General features: G+C 47.2%; 1 pseudogene; it reads right to left on the bottom strand.

The window, feature by feature from the left end:
• Positions 1–13,549: 13,549 nt before the first annotated feature.
• Positions 13,550–15,765, bottom strand: LOC103644678 (cellulose synthase-like protein E2; annotated as a pseudogene).
• Positions 15,766–20,430: the final 4,665 nt, after the last annotated feature.

Raw genomic sequence — 20,430 nt, 5'->3', positions numbered from 1 at the left:
AGTAAACATCTTGTTCTAAATAAATATATCATTAATTTAATTCATCATTCGGGATGAAGTATTCATAGTCATAAAACAAGAGCAAATGAACTAAACACACATCAACGAAATTTAACCAAATATTATTTGCTTGACCGGAGCATTATTACATTACGACCAAAGGTTCTTCTGGAATTAAAAATACTAGCTAAAAGAAATAAATGGCTAATGATTGTTTTATCTACTCCAGGAGATCATCATCATCAGAGTCAAAATCATCATCATCGCCAGTCTTGCCATCTCCCTCAGTGGTGGCATCAGTGGTGGAATCAACATCCATTGCCACAACATCTGGCTGCTTAGTAGGCTTAGGCAATTCCAGAAGATGCTCTCCAGTCATAGCGTCAACAGACGCTTGAATGAAGTGAGCTTCTGGGTTCTGGCGTTTCTTCCACTCCTGATACGCATCAATCAGGTGTTTTTTAGTGGTGCAAGTACGGGACCAATGCTTCTGGAATCCACAGCGGAAACAGCCTTCTCCGGCATGTTTCGAGTTACTTGCATCGCCCTTTTGGCCCTTCTGGGGTTTGTCGTTGCCTCTACCATTGTCACCTTGTGACCTTTTGAAACTCCCCCTCTTTGGCCCTTGATTGTTGTGGCGCCCACGACCCCTTCCTCTGGAGGGGCCCTTCTTCCTTTCCATCTGGAAGTTAGCATGTGCTTCAGGCAGTTCCATAGCGCCGACAGGATGGTTGTTGTAATTTTTCATCAGGAGCTCATTTTGTGACTCAGCGGCAAGCAACATGTTCACGAGGTCACTTTACTTCGTGTACTTGATGTTGCGGTACTGCTGCTGGAGTACCATTTCGAGGGATGGAAGGTTTCAAGAGTCTTCTCGATCATCTCCACTTCCGTGACTATCTGGCCACAGAAGCGGAGCTGAGCGACGATCCGATGGATGGCAGTATTGTATGCCCCCACTGCCTTGAAATCGAGCAGACAGAGATTGGCCCAGACATTTCTTGCCTGTGGCAGCATCACTTGCTTCTGCGTGCCAAAGCGATCCTTCAGCTTTGTCCACAGTACCAAGGGGTCTTTCACCTCAAGGTACTCCATCTTCAGGTCGAGGTGGATGTGACGGCGCAGAAAAATAGTTGACTTTGCCTTATCATGGGGTGGTAGGCCAGGTGCTTTCGGGCCCAGCCTGATGATTGCATTGGACAACTGCATGGCGTCCAGGTGCACCTGGCAATCATCAGCCCACGTGAGGTAGTTCTTGCCGTCCAGGGCGAGTTCCTCAAATTCCAGCTTACGGCGGTCAGCCTTTGCCGTTGTTAATGAACAATGGATTCGAAGCTTGTCACGTAAGATAGTTCGGCAAAGGCCAAGGACGTGCCGGCCTGACGGAGAGTTGATGCAGAACAGATCTAATCACTGTAGCAACGTTGCGTGATGTTAAGGTAGAGCGTGCTGATAACGTGTTAAGGAACAACGTTACCACGGATCACCAGATCCGTTCCCTTCCCTTCCCTCAGCAGATGAGACGTGGAGAAGCTGTAGATCTCGTTCCCCTTCCCAGAGAGAAAACACGACAGAGAGGCACACGAGACAAAGGTAGATGTAACTCTTTCTTCTTCTTATTCAATCTCTACTACTTACTAGGTAGGTGCCCGTGCGATGCCACGGAACATAAATTGCTTCTCGATTTGTATATCAGCTATGCTTCCTGTGGAGCAAGGAAGCGAACGCAAGCCAGCCTTTTGTATTAGTGCATTCTGTTCAGTTCTTACTTGATCATCCCGTGTTCTCGCGTGTGCCATGGCCGAGTGGCAAGCTCAACACTGGTATTGTTGTCTTGTCTCAAATGAAGTCCGGTTCCACAAGTTAACCGGAAATCTTCATGGGTGATAGTTGTGTCAGATTCTTCCGTGCATAGGGCAAGTAATGCAAGTGATAGCTGTGTCAGTTTACCCCCATTTTTTTGGGCATCACTTGTCTCAAATGAAGTCCATTGGAGGTTCGCAATTTATGTTCCGTGGCATCGCACGGGCACCTACCTAGTATATGTATTGTGAGTGATTTAGTGACCACTATATCTAAGATACGTTGTGCCATAGATATTCTGAATCTATGGCACCGAGACCTTAGAACCATTTATCAACAGTTTCACCTCTTGCAATTGAACTTTGCTCAATTGATCAGAGGTGTGGTTTTATGAAACCATGTCCTAGAGACGCGGTTAGCTCTAATGGTTGGTTTTCAGAGAAGTTACACACACCTCTTGAAGCATGGATTGCCGAAAAGAATTCATGCTTGGTACACGTTCTTCAAGAACCTTATGCTAGAGATTCAGTTTTCAAAATCCTTTTTTTTTAAAAAAAATCCATTTTTAGGTTGTTCGGAGGCGTTTTACCAATTAGAGGATTGCTAACAACAGACAATACGTACCAAAGATACGATTTTTTGCTAGAAAGGTGCTATACCTCGTGCAGAACCGAGCAAAGATCGTTCTTCAAAAGAAATCATTTTTCCTCAATGCTGTCTGTCTGTGCAGACTGTAGAGATGTAGGCCGTTCAGTCATTGATCAATGATGAAAGTTCCAAGTTTAGGTCTGTCAGAATAATCCTTGAGCACACTTGTTCAGTCTTCAGTCAGTCAGTCTGTCCAGTTTCAGTCAGTGTGTTTGTCCAGTTTCAGTCTGTTGTAGGCGTTTGGCCGCTCATTTTAGCCTGTGTGTCGCTGTTGTCAGTTTCGTGGTCAAAACCTGTTGACTGATAGTGTAAGCAAGACCTGATCGTGTTTAATGAGAAGGTTGGTGTGCATGTGTGGTGTTGTGTGTATGTGAAATAGAAACACGCTTATGTAACCTTGGGCCTGCATTTTTACAGTCAGTTAATCTATTCAGAAAACATTTCTACCAATTGGAGCAGCACCAACTCGTGTCCTGCTCTCTAGCTTCGCGTGCGTGCGTGCGTGCCCGTTCATCTGAGTGATCGCCGACGACCTGGTGGAGTCTGTCTCTCCGGCGAGTTTCTGACAAGGTCTAGGTGCAGGGACATTGTTTGAAAGCACAAGACTCCATAAAGTACACTCTTGTTGGTAATTGTTGGAACTGTCTCTCGACAGCAAGGAGATCCAACACAAGTGAATGGTGATGGCAACAGGGCACTCGCGCGTGATCGCAAAAGCTCTGTTAATCTAGCCTCTCACGGGCACTGTGCGGGGGTATTTATAGGTATCCGAGTGCACGGCGCCTTGTGTTAAGGACGCATGTGCCCTCAGGTACCTAGTTTATCCCCAGAATATTCCCATAAAGCGGGGTTACAAGCTGTAATTACAAGTACGCCTTTACAAATTAGGCCTGTAACACAAACGCGGCCACGCAGGGCCCGTTACAATGGGCCAGATCTCATGTGGGCCTCGGAGCTGACCGAGGCCGCGCCGTGGGGAGGCGTCGCCGCAGGCCTTCGTCTGGTGCCGAATCGAGCGAAGGGTCTCCGTGTTGTCTCTGGTGCCGACAAGCGAAGGGTGTCCCTGCCTGCTTTGTCTGTCAGGGCAGGGGCTAAGCGGTGGAGACTTCGGGCGAAGGGTGGCGTTTCTGCCTTCACTCCAACATTTGCCCTCCGAGGGACCAGTTCGACAAAGTCACCTGGTGCCGAAGACGTCGCTAGATGGCGGAGACGCTGCCCTCGCTCGAAGTGGTTCCGCGGGGGTTTTTGATGTGACCGTTGATGGACATCGTACTGTTGGACTGCGGGTTTTCCGAAGCGTCGCGCCCTGTGGGATTGCGGGTTTCCCGAGGAGCCGCGCCCTGCCTATAAAGGGGGGCGGGGGACGGCGCTGTTTGCACTTTGCCTTCCGCGCTCCGTGAAAACCCTAGCCGCCGCCGTCTTTCTGCTCCTCTTCTTCTACTGCTCCCTTTGCTCGTCGGAGATCTGGCTCGAGTGAAGCAGACCGCCCGCCGCCGCCGACGGTACGTAGCAATGCCATCCTCTTCTTCTTCCGCCGACGCCACGCCGCCGGCCGCCGCCTCGTCTGAGGAGACGTTGAGTAGCGTGATGGTGGAGGAGCTGCGCGCCGGCGACTCTGTTGATTTTGGTGTGTCACGGATGACGTCGGCCCGCGTCGAAGAAATGCAGCGCTTGGGCTACTTTGGCGGCGGAGTCGCTCGTGCTCCGGGGACGGAGGAAGTCCCCGAGCCGGAGGGTGAGTTGGTTGTTTTCGAGGCGTTCTTCGTCGCCGGTCTCCGCTTGCCTGCGCACCGGTTTGTTGGCGAAGTCCTGCGTAGATTCAACGTTCAAATTCATCAGCTGACACCGAACGCCGTGGTGGCGCTGGCGAAGTATGTCTGGGCGACGACTTCGTACGGCGGACAGCCGTCGGTTGAAGTTTTTGCGAAGAATTACTGCTTGCATTGGCAGAAGAGGGTGATTGAGGACGGAGTTGCCCAGTTTGGGTCGTGCACATTCACGCCGAAGACCGGCAAGACCACAATGCCAGTAGTGGAGTTGGTTCCGTGCGCCCGCAACAAGTGGGGCAATTGGAATGAATTTTGGTTTTACGTTGCTGAGGCTACTGTCGAAGGCCATGAAGGACTGCCCGTGTCTGAGATGTGCTCTCACTATTACTCTGCGTATCCGCCTTTTGAAGTGGCAGAAGAGGATGCAGACGAAGGGGCCCTTCGATGCGCTGCCGGCCAGAGCAGTGGTCGTGATTTAGTTGAAGAGTTCGTGGCGTACGGGGTCTGGCCCTTGGCGCACGGCTGGGCGCTGGGCGAAGTGTGCCCTCGCCAGATGCCTTTTCACGGAGGAAGGGTGGTGCGAAGTCCTGCCTTTGCACTGAATTTGCGAAACCGTGACCCGGCCGCCTTTGTGCGTGATGCGGAGGACTTGGCGGTGCGGCTCGTGGGGCGGTACGTGGCGAGGACGGAAGGCCAGCGCAGCTTTGATATTCGCGGGTCAAATGAACGTTTGAACAGGGTCTTCGAATTAAATCAGTTGCCGTACGACGGCTACCCTGGTCAAGACGAAGCGGACCGCCGTGGGAAGAAGCCGGCGGTGGAGACTGGAGGCGACCCTGCGCTGGCGGCCGCCCCCCCCCCCCCCCCCTCAAAAAAGAGAAAATTAGGTACTGCGATGGGAGGAATTGGGGTGTCTGATAGTTTTGCTAGAGAGTTAATGAGGACGTGTGCGGCCCCGGGGGAGAGGATGTCTTCGCCCGAGCTCCGAGAGTCCTCGGCTCGGATGCTGAGGGTTACCGGGGGCTGCTGGCCTAGAAAAGTTCCTGTCCCCTGCGCGGCTGAGGAAGACTGTCTTACGTCTCGTATGGCTCGTCAGTGGAGAGTTTTTCCTTACGGGCGAAATATCGGTGCTGTTGTGTGGGCAGTGATGGACAAGGATCGCCAAGGGGCGGCGCAAAAACGCCAGGCGACCGTCAGGATTCATGATGCCCGGCCGAAAAGGCAGCGGGGAGCGGCGAAGGCTGCGGCCTCCAGCGGAGGCAAACCGCCGCTGGCGGCGAAGGCGGGCGCCTCTGCACCTGGCAAGGCGCCGGAGACAACGGCGGGCGCCGGGGTCTCCAAACTGACGAAGGTGGTGCCGCCGGCCAGCGGAGTGGCGGAGGCTGCGAAGGCGGCCAGAACGTTGCCGCCGCCGGGCAAGCGCGTTGCCGACTTCGGCACCGATATCAGTGTGGACGATTATCTTGGGGGTAAGTCAACCGACCGCCTCTTTTTTTTTTACACTCGTTGACGCGTTGCAGGGTCGGACGAAGGCCGGCCTGCTGTGGTTGCGCCTGCCGCGGCAATTGCGACGGCTGCGCTGTCGTCGAAGGCGAGGGGCGGGACCCTTGGCGCCGGAGGCGAGGTGTCGGCCCTCGCGTTGGTCAGAGACGAGGCTGGCGCGGCGACCCGCCGGCTGAAAGGAGTGACGGAGGCGCTGAGTCAGGCGACGGAGGCGCTGAGTCAGGTCCGCCGAGCTCTTTTTTTTTACGGCCATGGCCTTACGTGTGCTCTGCAGGTGGCTGACTTCACCAGCCGTACTGCGTCGGGGGCGCTTACGGCAGCCTTATCTGCCGAAGTCGAGAGACTTCGGACGCAACATGCTGCCGCTGTCCGTGAGAAGTCGGCCTCCGACAGCAAGTGTCGTAAACTGGCGGACAAGGTGGCCGCCCTGGAGGAGGAAAAGGCTGACCTCCGGCGCCAGCTGGCGGGGGAGAGGAGGGAGGCCAACGAGGTCGTCGCCAAGGAGCAGGCCGCGCAGGCGGAGGCTAGGCTGGCACGGGCGGAGGCCAATCTTGCCAAGGACCTCGCCGAAGACCTGCGGGGGCGGCTCACCGCTCTGGAGAGCCACGCGAAGGGGGCCGAAGCCGCGGCGCGAACGGAGGCCGAACGGACGCGCACACAGCTTATGGCCACATACCGCGAGCTGGGTGCGCGGACCGGTGACTTCGTGGTGCCGGAGCGAGAGGCCGGGCTCCGCTGCTTGGAATGGGTGCAAGAGGAGCTGCAGGAGCTCCCCACTGTCTTGGGTGGGTTAATGTCGTTCGGCTCCCTGGTCACCTGCGAGGGGGCAATGAACGCACTCTCTCGCGAAGGGTGCCAGCACTATGAGGCCTTCGACCAGGCAGATGAAGACTTTGGGCGAGATATCTATAAGGTCGAAGACCCCGTGGTGAAGGAGTCCGCCGGTGCCCTCTATGACCGGATGTGGGGTCTGTATGGTGGTGATGTGGTCAGGGAGCGGGCGGAGGCTGCGAGAGCTCAGGTAACGTTGTCGTTCGCCCGGCGTTTGCTGGATGTGGGCTGTGCGTGTGTTTGCTGATTTTTTGTATGTTTTGTTTTAGGCGGAGCGAGGCGAACGGGTGGACGATTTCGGAGCGCTGAACGACGCCCTGCCTGACCCGGAGCCGGCCCCGGAGACCACGGAAGATGCACCAGGCGCCCCCACATCTGCTGCGACAGTTGAGGACCTGCCCCTGAAGGTGGCCGAAGGCGCTCCCGATGCCCTCGCAGCAGCTGCGCCGACCGTCGAAGATCCGGCGGCGGAGGCGGTTGAAACAATGGCGGAAGTGGCGGCGGAGACAACGGCGGAGGCACCCGCAGCGTCAGGGCCCTCGCAGGTGGCGTAGTGGTTGTTTAGGGTTAGGGAATTTTGGATGTTGTACTGAACTTTGGTTGCTGCGCAGGTTCAAGATTTTGGGCCTGCGCACGCAACCACTGCTACTGAGTTTTTGGCGGCCTCGACCGCGGAAGGTGGTAATCAATATAGTGGGTCTGCATCTGAGTTTTTTGACTTTGCTGACTCCGGGAGCTCGGTTGAGTGGACTGAGGAGTCGTCGGAAGAAAATTTGGATTATTTTGCGGCCTTGGACGTGGCTGCGGCGGAGGCCTCGCCACACGCCGCGGACGCGTCGGACGTGCCAGGCCCTAGCACCGGGCGCCGTCGACGAAGGGCGGTTGCAAAACGTAGGGTTAACGCGGAGGAGCGGGCTCTGCTTCGTGTGAGTGGGGCTGGTCGGCAGGAACTGTTGTCCCTGCCGGCCGCCGAGGGTGTAGGTGAAGGGGAATTGCGAAGGCTTTTTGCGGGTGAGGAGCTCAGGATAATGTTATTTAATTATAGGGAGATGGGAATTATTCCTAAGGTTGAGCCGATGTAGAGTGTGGTGCCCTCGCTTGTGTACGTCGAGGCTTGTATGGTGGAATTGTGTGCCCTCGCGTGCATGTGTGTGTGCGAAGGCGTTTTGTACTTACTGATTTGTTTTGCTGTGCTGTGTTGGCTTGATTATAGTTGGTCTTGGTGTGGATGGTTTGATGTTGTCGTTTCGGCCGTTGTTGTGCTAGTCCAGGTGTACCCTTAAGTGTCTTCTGCACAGATAGTCTTCGGTTTTTTCGCACTTGTTGTGCCGATCCGGCTGCACTTTTAAGCGACTTCTACACGGATAGCCTTCGCGATGGACTCAGATTTTTTCCGCACTTGTTGTGCTAATCCGGCTGCACCCTTAGGCGACTTTTGCGCGGATAGTCTTCGCGATAGACTTAGATTTTTTCCCGGCTGCACCCTTAGGCGACTTCTGCGCGGATAGTCTTCGCGATAGACTTAGATTTTTTCCCGGCTGCACCCTTAGGCGACTTCGGCGCGGATAGTCTTCGCGATAGACTTAGATTTTTTCCCGGCTGCACCCTTAGGCGACTTCTGCACGGATAGTCTTCGCGATAGACTTAGATTTTTTCTGCACTTGTTGTGCTAATCCGGCTGCACCCGTAGGCGACTTCGGCGCAGATAGTCTTCGCGATAGACTTAGTTTTTTTCCCGGCTGCACCCTTAGGCGACTTCTGCACGGATAGTCTTCGCGATAGACTTAGATTTTTTCTGCACTTGTTGTGCTAATCCGGCTGCACCCGTAGGCGACTTCGGCGCGGATAGTCTTCGCGATAGACTTAGATTTTTTCCCGGCTACACTATGAGGCCTTCGACCAGGCAGATGAAGATTTTGGGCGAGACATCTATAAGGTCGAAGACCCCGTGGTGAAGGAGTCCGCCGGCGCCCTCTATGACCGGATGTGGGGTCTGTATGGTGGTGAAGTGGTCAGGGAGCGGGCCGAGGCTGTGAGGGCTCAGGTAACGTTGTCGTTTGTTCGGCGTTTGCTGGATGTGGTCTGTGCGTGTGTTTGCTGACTTTTTGTATGTTTTGTTTTAGGCGGAGCGAGGCGAGCGGGTGGACGATTTCAGGCAGGCTACTATTGCTAACTTAATAAGTAGTAGAGATTTAACAAGAAGATTTAATGGCAAAAATTCAAAATCAATAAATATATAATAAACATAAGCATAATTATCTATTTCATCTAATCTTTGACCATAATACGATCAAGGTACTCTCGTATATCTACAGGCATGTTAAATCGATATGTGTTCCCCTCGTATGTCAACAGATCAATAAGTAAATTCCTACGCAGCGTCGCACCATCCTGCAAAAAATGTTATAAGTCATATTATCATTCATTAACTACAAATTACATATATGATATTATTCTCACCATACTAAATTGCGCTTTTAACCCACTTTCCCACCACTCCATAATGTGCAGAGCAAAATGACCAGTATTAACACTGAAAAGTTACCAACCTTGTTATATTATAAAATTATAAACATAACATATATATATATGACATAATAATTTTAAGTAATTACCCTTTTAAGTCGATTGGAGCATCAGGTCGAATTGAATGTCGCCACATATAAATGTCATGTGACCATCCAATACGTTTGACACCGTATGCAGCCTTATATTTCTTCGAAATAAGAAGCATAACTTCCCAAAAAAATTTTAGTGGTATATCTTTGCACCATTCTGGAATAGGTGTGAAATTAAACACAAACACAGATTTGTTTGCATGATTAATGATGAAAAGTACATAGCCTGTAGAGTATCTCCATGGCATAAGAACCTGCAAACCATAAGACATTAGAATTATATGTTTGCACAATTTATTTAACCATATAGATATCAAAGGAATTATGACTTACAAATTTGCAAAGTGTGATATAATAATTCATTTGAGGCCAATTTGTTAATGTTTCTGCCAACTCTATCGCGGTAGGATCCTTATATGACTTCGATTCTTTGTCAAAACCACACATTTCCTAGAGAAAACATAATAATATAATAACTAAGATAATATCATACATGTTATAACAATATTTTTAAATAACAAACTTACACAGAAACGCAGGTCCATATAGTGTTTTGTAATCCTTCGTTTTGCGAGAGACAACCTATTTGGTTCATTATGGGCAAGAATCCGAACAGCCATGTTAAAACAATCTATAGGCATATCTTTATTCACATTTAACAATTCCTGTAGTGTCTTGACAGTCAAATCTATCCGGTATGGTTTGAAGCTTCGGACCCATTTAGCCCTGTATAGCAACGTTATATAACAAATATTCAATTATATCTGAGCAATACACATAACGTGATTATTAAATATATATAAATAAATAAAAATACGAGGAACTTACTCTAAAATTGTGGCATCCTGAATTGTCATGATATAATCGCATAGAAACTCTATCATATCTGATTTGTTTACTGGCATATCCTTCGTGGAAAGACCACTAATTAAAGAGTCCTTGCCACACTCATTAACAGAGGTTGGAGTAGGGATGACATCATTATTTTCTTTAGCACATATTTCTTCAAAATATAATGATATAGGATCATCTTCGGGGCTAATCGGAGGGCTTCGTTTCCTCTTGTTAGGATTTGGGGAGGGTTCTAAAATCTCAACACCACTGGAGTCAGTCTCATTGTCTTCTGTACTTTTATTTGTCTTATTTTTATATAACGGACATCCCTTTCTCTTGTTCAAATCTGAAGACAATAAAATAGCGGCCAATTTTGGCCTAAAGTGTTTTATATCGGCCTGCAAAGTAAGAAAATATATGGTGTTATTTATCATATCATTGTAGATATGTATATGATAGCTTTTTTGATATACCTGTGTAAAATTGTCTGATAGTTCGACTCCTGTCCAATACTCCATATAATTAAGTAGGAAAAGTCCACATGAAGAACTACATTAAAAAATCAAATCAAATATGTTTCCAATTTAAATGAAAAGGTTTTAGAAAGATCAATTATATACCTATCTGTCTGCTTGGCATCTTTAAACTCTATAAGTTTCCAAGGCCAATAGGCAACTTGAAGGTCTGGCCAATTATGGTCTTTAAGTTTCATGTAATGCGACACACCATCTATTTGCTTTTGCAAACCCTTTAGCTACAAACAAAATTAGTAAATCACATCAACAAATTACTCATAACCACAAACAAAATTAGTAACGAGTTTCATTTACTCACAACACAATCGAGATCTTTATGACCCAATGAAGAACCCAGTGAATCGAGTATTTGTATCTCTCGTCTTTTGGCGTTAAGCACAACAAGATACCAGTGAAGTTCACGAATGTTTATAGGTATGAACACCTGCAAAATACTTATATATATTAGTTTCATAAGTATCGTAAGATGATTTTATAACTAAACTCATATATATATATAGTAAATTATTTTGTTACCATGTCATGTTGAAGATATAATAATACCCTTCGCTCAACTTGAGATCTTTCGCTAGTTTCACAGTATATATCATCAAACTTTCGATCATCACCAGCATCTCGTTTAAAAAATTCACTAACAAATGTAATCTCTATGTGGACTGTACCACCAGGACGCTGCTTCATATGTTCTTGTGCTATCAATAAGTATATGTAAGAATTTATGATCTGCAAATACATGTACAAAAACTATATTTAGTTAAAATACATAAATTTGTGTGTGCACGCGTACCAAAAAATATATTACCTCATCCCCCAAATAAGAATCCGGTTGAAATAGACATTCCATAAATTTTCTGGAAATTACTTGAGAGCCAATGCATACAAGTTCAACATCCATTGTCGCATAAGGAATGTTTTTAATTGATTCGATAAGGGTCATATCTCCTTGATTACACATATAATCTAGAAACCAATCATATATATAGAGAATGATCAAAGTTAATTAGTACTACGAACGGATCAAATAATAATAGTAGAGGTAACTAATACATGATTGTAATACCTTCTTGAACAATTACAGTCGCCATGTCCTTTTTTGGTTTATTATGATGCAATGCAAATTTGCATTCATCTATTGGCGCTAGATAATTTATCTGTGTTCCAAATATATCTTCTTCAATAGGAAGTATAGGAAGTCTGGTATGCTCATCTATTTTTCCATCGAGAGGTGATTCATTATCAACTGTTGAATGCTTGTCCAATTGGCTATCATCAACGGGTAATTCATTTGTCTCGTCTGAAGAATCCATCAAGGTGAAACAGTCCTACAAATATTGCAAATACAATATATATAAATATACTGATCCAATGGCACGATCGAGATAGAAGGAAATATATTCGAATGAGCATGTGGTGGAGGACGCACAAAAATTAAGATATGGCAGATTTTATATAGAACTATGTATACAAATCCATATATGTGTATGAATACACACACAGTGTCTTCTCTCGGAAATATGTGGGTAAATCCCTCGACCACCAAATTTTGCAGCAGCAGGTGACAAGTTCAGAAATCGGATAACTTCTATGTCACCATTATGGAAACCATAAACTAAAGCATATGGAGCACATCTGTGAAATCACTTCCGACCATCGATTGATATTGTATTGAGAATGAGAGGGCTCTGGTCTAAATTATTCTCCCTGAAGACCACCTTCTCCAAACATTTTCCTCATAGGTAGTTTTTGTGTATTCACTGTTTTACTCAGTTCGAATTGATACAAGTGCGCAATGGGATATGAAAGGAACAGAGAGGAAGACTCGCCGGAGGACGCTTCTCACCTATGCGAACTTGAGTGCATGAGGCCGCGAACTGTTACAAATCCGAGCGCGATGCGCTGGCTTCTCACCTTGGCAAGCTTGAGCGCAGGAGCCGTGGACGAGCTTGAGCGCAGGAGCCGCAGACGGTTACCGATCCGAGCGCATGAGCTGGCTTCTCACCTTGGCGAACTTGAGCGCAGGAGGCCGCGCAGAACAGCAGGAGCGAGCGTAGGACGGTTACGATCCGAGCGCGGCGTGGCGAACTTGAGTTTAGGAGGCCGCGCAGAACGGCAGGAACTTGAGCGTAGCCTGCGCAGGACAGTTACGATCCGAGAACGGGGGAGGAGTTTGGGTTGGGCCTCGGGAGAGAACGTGTACCCAGATTCTGTAAGGGAGAAGAGCTCGTCTAATTGGCTAATCAACCTTCACCTGATGCATGAAGGCACAACAGTGATTGCACTCTCCACGACACTTGCCTGGTTCCATAGGCAGGTTCTGACATTGGGCACTGGACCTGAAACAATTGACATTGTCACTGGCTGGGGCAGGAGAAGCAGGGTAACTACATCTTCACTGGTTAGGCAATCGATTCAAAAGCTTCTAAACCTCTTTGAATCCCCATTCTTCACCACCCGTAGAAATACTGGCTGCTTTGTCGGCTGTGGGGAGCCACTCAACAAGTGGTTGCAGAATCCTTATGTTGGGCGCATACATTTATTGTAAGCTTGCACAGTTTTGTGGAAGAATCAGCTTGGAATGAAATATAAGTTGTGCACCATATATAGTTCTAGTTCGCTCTGATTTAGTCAGGCCAGGTGTAGTTTGGTAGCCGGATAGTCTATGCTTGGAAACTATTTATTGTGATTGTGATAACGTTTAGAGATGGAATTTTTCGTTTAGCTTGAGATAAAGTTTCTCTCAAGATAAATTTTCTCTCAATTAGCCAGTGACAGGTTGACAGTCGCTGCTGAGTGCTGACAGGTAATGTTGTTGAAAAAAACTGATTATTGTTAATTGAGACAGAAGAATCATAGCTGAATGCACACTCTGATTGGTCAAGTACAAATCACAACTTATTTAACTCGATTGTAACTATTATCATTCCGGATTGCACTTTGTACACCTAGATTGTACGCCCAGTCACCATCGGGTTTCAAATATATATATCATCTTTCACCAGCTCCACATCTACAACTTGGTTGGAAGTAGTATACAAAATGGTAATACAATGCAGAGCGAAACTACACTGACAGAAGCTGGTAATCTGCCACTGTCCTTGCGGACAAACATTGCTTCATACACTGGGAAATTGATCGCTACTATCAGAGCACATAGAACGGTCTGCACAAACATAGCTCCCAGACTCACCGCTCCTTTACACAACAAAACCTTTGCCACCCCGAGCATCATGCACGCCAGGTTAAGCAGTGCAACAGTTGTAATGATCACAAACATCGTGGAGAGGGACCCAAACAACATAATCCCCTTCTTGTACCTCTCTAGGGACTGCGAATCGGTCACCTTCGCCGTCAGGGTGAATCCCGACTCGGTGACGCCAAGCATTCTGCAGATTGTGTCGATGGCTGCCAAGAGGTATGAGGTGATTCTTCTGAAAAGCCACATCCTTTGCGTGTTCCACCACTCGACAGCAGTGTCGCCACATTGCAAGGATTCCACCAAGCTGCAGGAGTATGCAGCCACAACAACATATGCAAACGGTACAAACCAGGGATTGGTTATCTAGGTTGAGTACATTTGCAGATGCATGTTCTCTTTTAGAATGTGACTAAAGTGCATATAGAAAGAAGCAACAATCGAAATGTATATATAAACTCACCTCAGGGAACAATGAGATGCCATTGAGGAAGCAAAGTGAAGGGATAGTGACATAGTAAAGGGTGGGGAAGCTGATAGCAGCCCAGCACCCGCAGATGGAGTAACCCATTTGAAGGCCCAGGCTGATCTTCCTGTGACCTAGCAAAAACGGGTTGTACTTTTAGAGGGAGATCTGGAGGAAGCCTTCTGTCCATCTCTTGTGCTGAACCAGAATCTGTCCTAGTGAGGTAGGGGCCATGCCTAAAATATGAAAGCAAAAATTCTCCAAAGATCATATTTACTATTTCTATTGAGAGCAAATGTCACTAAAATAGACTATGACAGATTTAACATTTTATCATGTGAAATGAAGACAACTTTCCCTCCTTGCAACAAAAGTGTTCGAAAATAGAACATGGATCTGACAACTTGGATAGGAGCTAGCAAGCTACAACAGCAGTCATGCCAAATGCTAGCTACAACAGCAGTCATGAACCAAATCCAGACTACAAGAACCACTTATAAGTTACCCGTACATCATTTAATACCTAACCATACAAACACAACTTCATATCATTTCTTCGGTAAAAAACGAGATCAGTTATCTAGCACCAATATTTATAGTATCTATAGGAATCAACAATGCAGGTATAGGGAAACATTGTTTTTACCCAACAGCTATCGAAAACAACCAGCCATTTAAAAAGCCGATTAGGTGGCCACTTAATCAAAATACCATCCCACAGCTCATGCAGGGGATAAGTATAGGAGGTGGAATGCAGCCAAGTCCCAGTTAACTGCATAGGATGTTGCTCAAAACGCACTGACATACTCTAGAAATCCCAGTTAACGACGTGGAGGAGGTAGAGCCGGAGGGGGAGGCAGTGACCGACCTGGTGGCTCGGGCAAGGTCCTCCATGGACCGTGGCAGTGCTCCCGCCTTTCCTCGAGATGTTGAATCAAATAAATTGCAATGCCTACTTAACATTGTGAAACCAGGTTGACAATAGTCCCAAACCTATAGTGTTTTACATGCTCAGTTTTATTCCCCTGGATCCAGACCTTGAGCAAATATTCATAGAAGCTGAACAGTTGCCACGAGAGTTAAAGGCACAAATTCTAAATTCATAAAATCTAATCACTAGACTGCTGCAATTAATTTCATTTCAATAGAGGATGCATGAAAATGTAGTCAATGAGTACATGATTATAGGTTCAAATGAAGAACACACAAGTATGTTAGTGACCACATACCTTTAATCTGATGAAGAGTAGAGTGATGAAAGAAATGCTGACAGCAAATAGTATGAACAAGACCATCTCCTGAATATATACTGGTTAATAGACACCTTTAGATTGATGTTGGTACAAGAGACATGCGTAAAGATTCTTTTTTTAGAAATACACAAGTATGTCGCTCCTTTTATAGCTTCAACTGAGTTGTGTAGCCAACCAAGCATATTACTAACAAACAAATTAGTAAGAAGGAATGGTAACTTGATATGTTCCATATGCTAGGGATAATTCCTTAGAATAGGCTTACCTTCAAGGCCTCTAGGGATCACATCACAACCAACATATGGTGCCATCGCAGGCATCTCCTGAACATGGTTCCTTTTATAAACTCCGACTAACATCACTCAATCATCCATTGTCAATTGCTAGAGCATCTTGGCAGCATTGTGTGACTGCTACAGTCTCTGCCATATTATATTTACATGAAGAAAGCACCCAACTTGATTTTGGTGAAGATACTGAACATTGTTTCTCTATTTAAGTGAGGTTCAGTTATATATAGCTAGTTAAGTTAGGTACAAAGACCAAAGACTATTTACTAAACAATACATGAAACATAATGAAAAGAGACCGATAACATCTATTCAATGCTCATCTGCTTTCTTTGTTGTATCAACCAAATAACCACTAAACAATAGGAAGCTAAAAAGGAGCGAAAATAGATAAATAAAATGCAACAAATACATATTCACCTAAAAACCAAAATAATCATGTGCATTACAAGTTATTAATTGCCATGCATTCTTCAATGTCAACTACGGCGTAAGGACCTCCTTATAAACGATATTCTTTGTGTATGTTGCACCATTTATCGTTGAGTTCCTTTTAACCCCCTTCTTCGTCTTCTTCTCATCATGGAATGGAATGGCAAGTATCTTCACGTTCGATCGAGCAGTGGCCCTTGATAGAGCAACATAAAGCTGGCCATGAGAAAACACTGGTTCCGGCAAGTACACACCAACGTTAGGAATCGTCTGGCCCTGGGCCTTGTTAACCGTCATGGCAAAACTTAGTCTTATCGGAAACTGCTTCCTTTTAAACTGGAATGGGAACATCTCATCATCAGAGGGGCATAGGGGTATACGAGGCAAGAAAATTTGCGTTCCAGCATGCTGGCCCAGGACAATTTCAGCATCAATACTGTTTTTTGGAAACCACGAACCACCAACCTCGTGCCGTTGCAAAGTCCATTGGCAGGGTCTATATTCCTAAGCAACATGATTGGGCATCCAACTTTGAGCTTTAGAACATGCGGGGGTAGTCCATTAGGAGTCAGCGTGTTTAGAAATTCTGAGGGGTAATAGTTATTAGGATCATCCACCGCGGTATCAAAGCTATGGTACATCATCTGCTCCCCTTGGAAACGATCGATCATCCTCATATTTATCATATCCACCCAGTCATTCCGTGTAGACAATATTGCTCTTGAAGTGATGTAGCTTGTGTTAGACATATTTTCATTTAGATTGGGGTAAATGTCATCTATCAGTCTATCAAGGTCGCGGTCACTACCAGTATATGGCACACATACCTCATCTGGAAGACAAACATCACCATCGTGGTTTGCTTCCTCAGTTCCACCACCGACGCGCAACAAATATTCTGCAAACCATGGGTCACTCTGTGCCCTCATGTTTTGAACAAGCTTTAGGTGGCACATGGATTCCCAGAGGTAAGAACTCCGTAGAGAGGCAGCAACTATCTGAGCCCTTGACCCCTTGCGCACAACAGGGAGAACTTGTCTGAAATCACCCCCGAACACAACAGTCTTCCCACCAAAGGGCAGCCCAGGCCGTCCCATTATATCACGCATGCTATTGTCGAGCACCTCAATTGCTTGTCTCTTAGTCATTGATGCCTCGTCCCAGATAATAAGCGATGCTTTTTGTAGCAACTTCGCTGTCCCGCTTTGTTTCGTGAAACTACATACAGCACCATCATCAATAGTAAGTGGTATCTTGAAGCGCGAATGGGCAGTCCTCCCCCCAGGCAATATGGAAGCCGCAACACCAGATGTAGCTGTTGCAACTGCAATCTTGTCCTGACTGCGTAGGGCCGCAAGCAATGCCTTATACAGATAGGTCTTTCCAGTCCCACCAGGCCCATCCACAAAGAACACTCCACCGTTATTGGTGTCAACGACAGATAAGATCTTATCATAGGCAGACCTCTGCTCCTTGTTTAGGGTTTCTTTCATCGCAACGTCTTCTGCCGTCGGCTCAATACTTTCCTCCTCGTAAATCTCTCTATCAGTACCATGTGAATCGTCATATATGTCAATGATAGCAGGGAGAGGGAATGTCTTTATGTCTTTACCCATTGACTGCAAAATGTTTCTAATGTCAATCAATACCATCTGCTGCACATGGGTTTTGCTTTGAGTACTACGGTGATAGTCCTCTGACATTGAGTCAAGGTGTCTCTGCCATAATTCTGCCACATCGTTCGGCTCGCAGTATACCAGTATTGTTGCAAACAACCTTCGTAGTGCTGACGGCATTTGGTAAATAGCAGCTTCGTTGAGACACTCATCTATTGTGTCGTCTGCTTCAAGCAGTCCCCTCATTTGTGCTGCCTCACGAAAAGATGGTAGTGTGTCACCATCTACTGTCCTTAGATCCGCATAGGAGGTAGCACCCGTCACATGGTTTAAGAGAAGTCGAAGATAAAAGCGCTCCCCCTCAGCTGGATGAGCAGAGACGATTCTACCAACTTGTCCACCCGTGTTTCGTTTCCTCCTTTGCCACACTTTACCCTGCTTCAAAGTGTACCACTCAGGAAAATCACGGTAAAGGATGCCCCGAGCCTCCTCGTATAGCCTATTTGCCTCAAAATATGTCGTAAGCATTGACCTATCTGAAAGGGAAATGTGCCCTTGGGCCATTTCTAAGTATTTTGGTGATTGAGTGCCAACACATGTGCTTAATTGTGAATTTATGTGCATGGATGAACAAGGTGCAAATCATGAAGTAAAGGTATGTTTCTAAGCCTTAGTACATTGGTTTTGTGTACTAATATATTTGTCTAAGTGTTAGAAACAGAAAGAAGAAGAAGAGAGAAGAGGAGAAAGTGACTTGGCTGTGTGCAGCCAAGACCCAGCTCGGTCTGGAGCACCGGACTGTCCGGTGTGCACCGGACAGTGTCCGGTGCGCCAGGCTGCCTCGGCTCGAACTGGCCGCTCTCGGGAAATTGGCCGGCGGCGTACGGCTAAAATTCACCGGACTGTCCGGTGTGCACCGGACTGTCCGGTGAGCCAACGGTCGGCCAGGGCCAACGGTCGGCCGCGCAATCCGCGCGGGACACGTGGCCGAGCCAACGGTCGGAAGACGGCACCGGACTGTCCGGTGTGCACCGGACATGTCCGGTGCGCCAAAAGCGCCAGATCTGCCAACGGTCTGCAACGGTCGTCTTCGCTGTTTAAGGAAACAAATCAGGCACCGGACAGTGTCCGGTGTGCACCGGACTGTCCGGTGCCCCCGTCGACAGAAGGCCAGGATAGCCTTCCGGAATTGCTCTCAACGGCTCCTAGCTGCCTTGGGGCTATAAAAGGAGCCCCTAGGCGCATGGAGGAGACACATAAGCAACCTTTGAGCATTCTTGATCATCCACACTCAGTCTCTGCGCATTTGATTGTCATTCTAAGTGTTTCGAGCTCTGTTCTAGTGAGAACTTTGTGATACTCTTGCGAGCTCGATTCTTGGCCGTGTGTGTGCGCGTTTCGCTGTGGATTTGTGTGTGTTGCTTCCCTCCCTTACTCTGTGTTTCTTTGTGATCATATACTTGTAAGGGCAAGAGACTCCAATTTGTGGAGATTCCTTGCAAACGGGATAGTGAAAGGAACAACAAAACAACGTGGTATTCAAGTGGGTCTTTGGACCGCTTGAGAGGGGTTGATTGCAACCCTCGTCCGTTGGGACGCCACAACGTGGAAGTAGGCAAGCATTGGCTTGGCCGAACCACGGGATAAAACCACTATGTCACTCTGTGCTTGATTCTCTTGTGGTACTGTGTTTTGTTGAGACTTCATCTTAGCCACTTAGCAATAATCGTGCTAACACTTAACAAGTTTTTGTGGCTTAAGTTTGAAGTTTTTACAGGATCACCTATTCACCCCCCCCCCTCTAGGTGCTCTCACTATCGGCACCTGGACGTTGGACAACATGATTTACTTTAGCACGCTCGTGAAATGACACCATGTGCATGTTTTCAAGATGGAGCTGCAGTTGCATCACTGGTGGAGAGTTTTGACTTAGATCAAAGCTGAATATCCTCCAAAGGGCTTCTGGAGGGGTCACCCACCTAGCATCTCTATACTGCTTGATCTCATCAACGTCACCATCAGCCTTGTTTGCATCTGTCACAGCCACAGAAGCACGATCGTGGCCTTTGTATATGTATTTGAACAAGTATTTGACAGCCTTGATGTTCCCGCACGCCTCAACATTGATGTGACAATTGAAGAGCCGGAGGAGGTAAGGGTTGTAAGGGACGACCCATCTGTTGTCCAATTCACAACCTCGAACCGTTTCCTTACGCCCATCATCACGACGCCTATAAATAGGATATGAATCCTTTCCTTGAGACGTTGCATTGCTAAAAGCTCTAGGATAATGGTTTTTGCATGAAGCACGACCCTTAGTGCATGGGCATTTAGGATTTAGCAACCCGCACGGTCCATGCATCATATGCTTTATAACCATCTTGTACAGTTGGGGGTACTTCTTCTTGTCAGGGATCTCAGCAGAGATAAGGAGATCATACTGATCGGGGCAAGTTAGCTTGTACTTTCTCTGCACGATGAGTAGGAAATGGGCATGAGGCAAACCTCGCTTCTGAAACTCCACGACATAGACATAAGACCGGATTTTTCCAAGAATATGATGCTTAGTCAATCTCTTCTTCAGTTCCTCTAGTTTTGCATGGAATATGCGAACAACAAGGTCCGGACGATCCTGTGG

This window comes from Zea mays, chromosome 6 (assembly GCF_902167145.1).
Source record: "Zea mays cultivar B73 chromosome 6, Zm-B73-REFERENCE-NAM-5.0, whole genome shotgun sequence".
In the NCBI taxonomy this organism is placed as follows: Eukaryota; Viridiplantae; Streptophyta; class Magnoliopsida; order Poales; family Poaceae; genus Zea; species Zea mays.
This window is presented reverse-complemented; position numbering and strand designations above follow the sequence as displayed.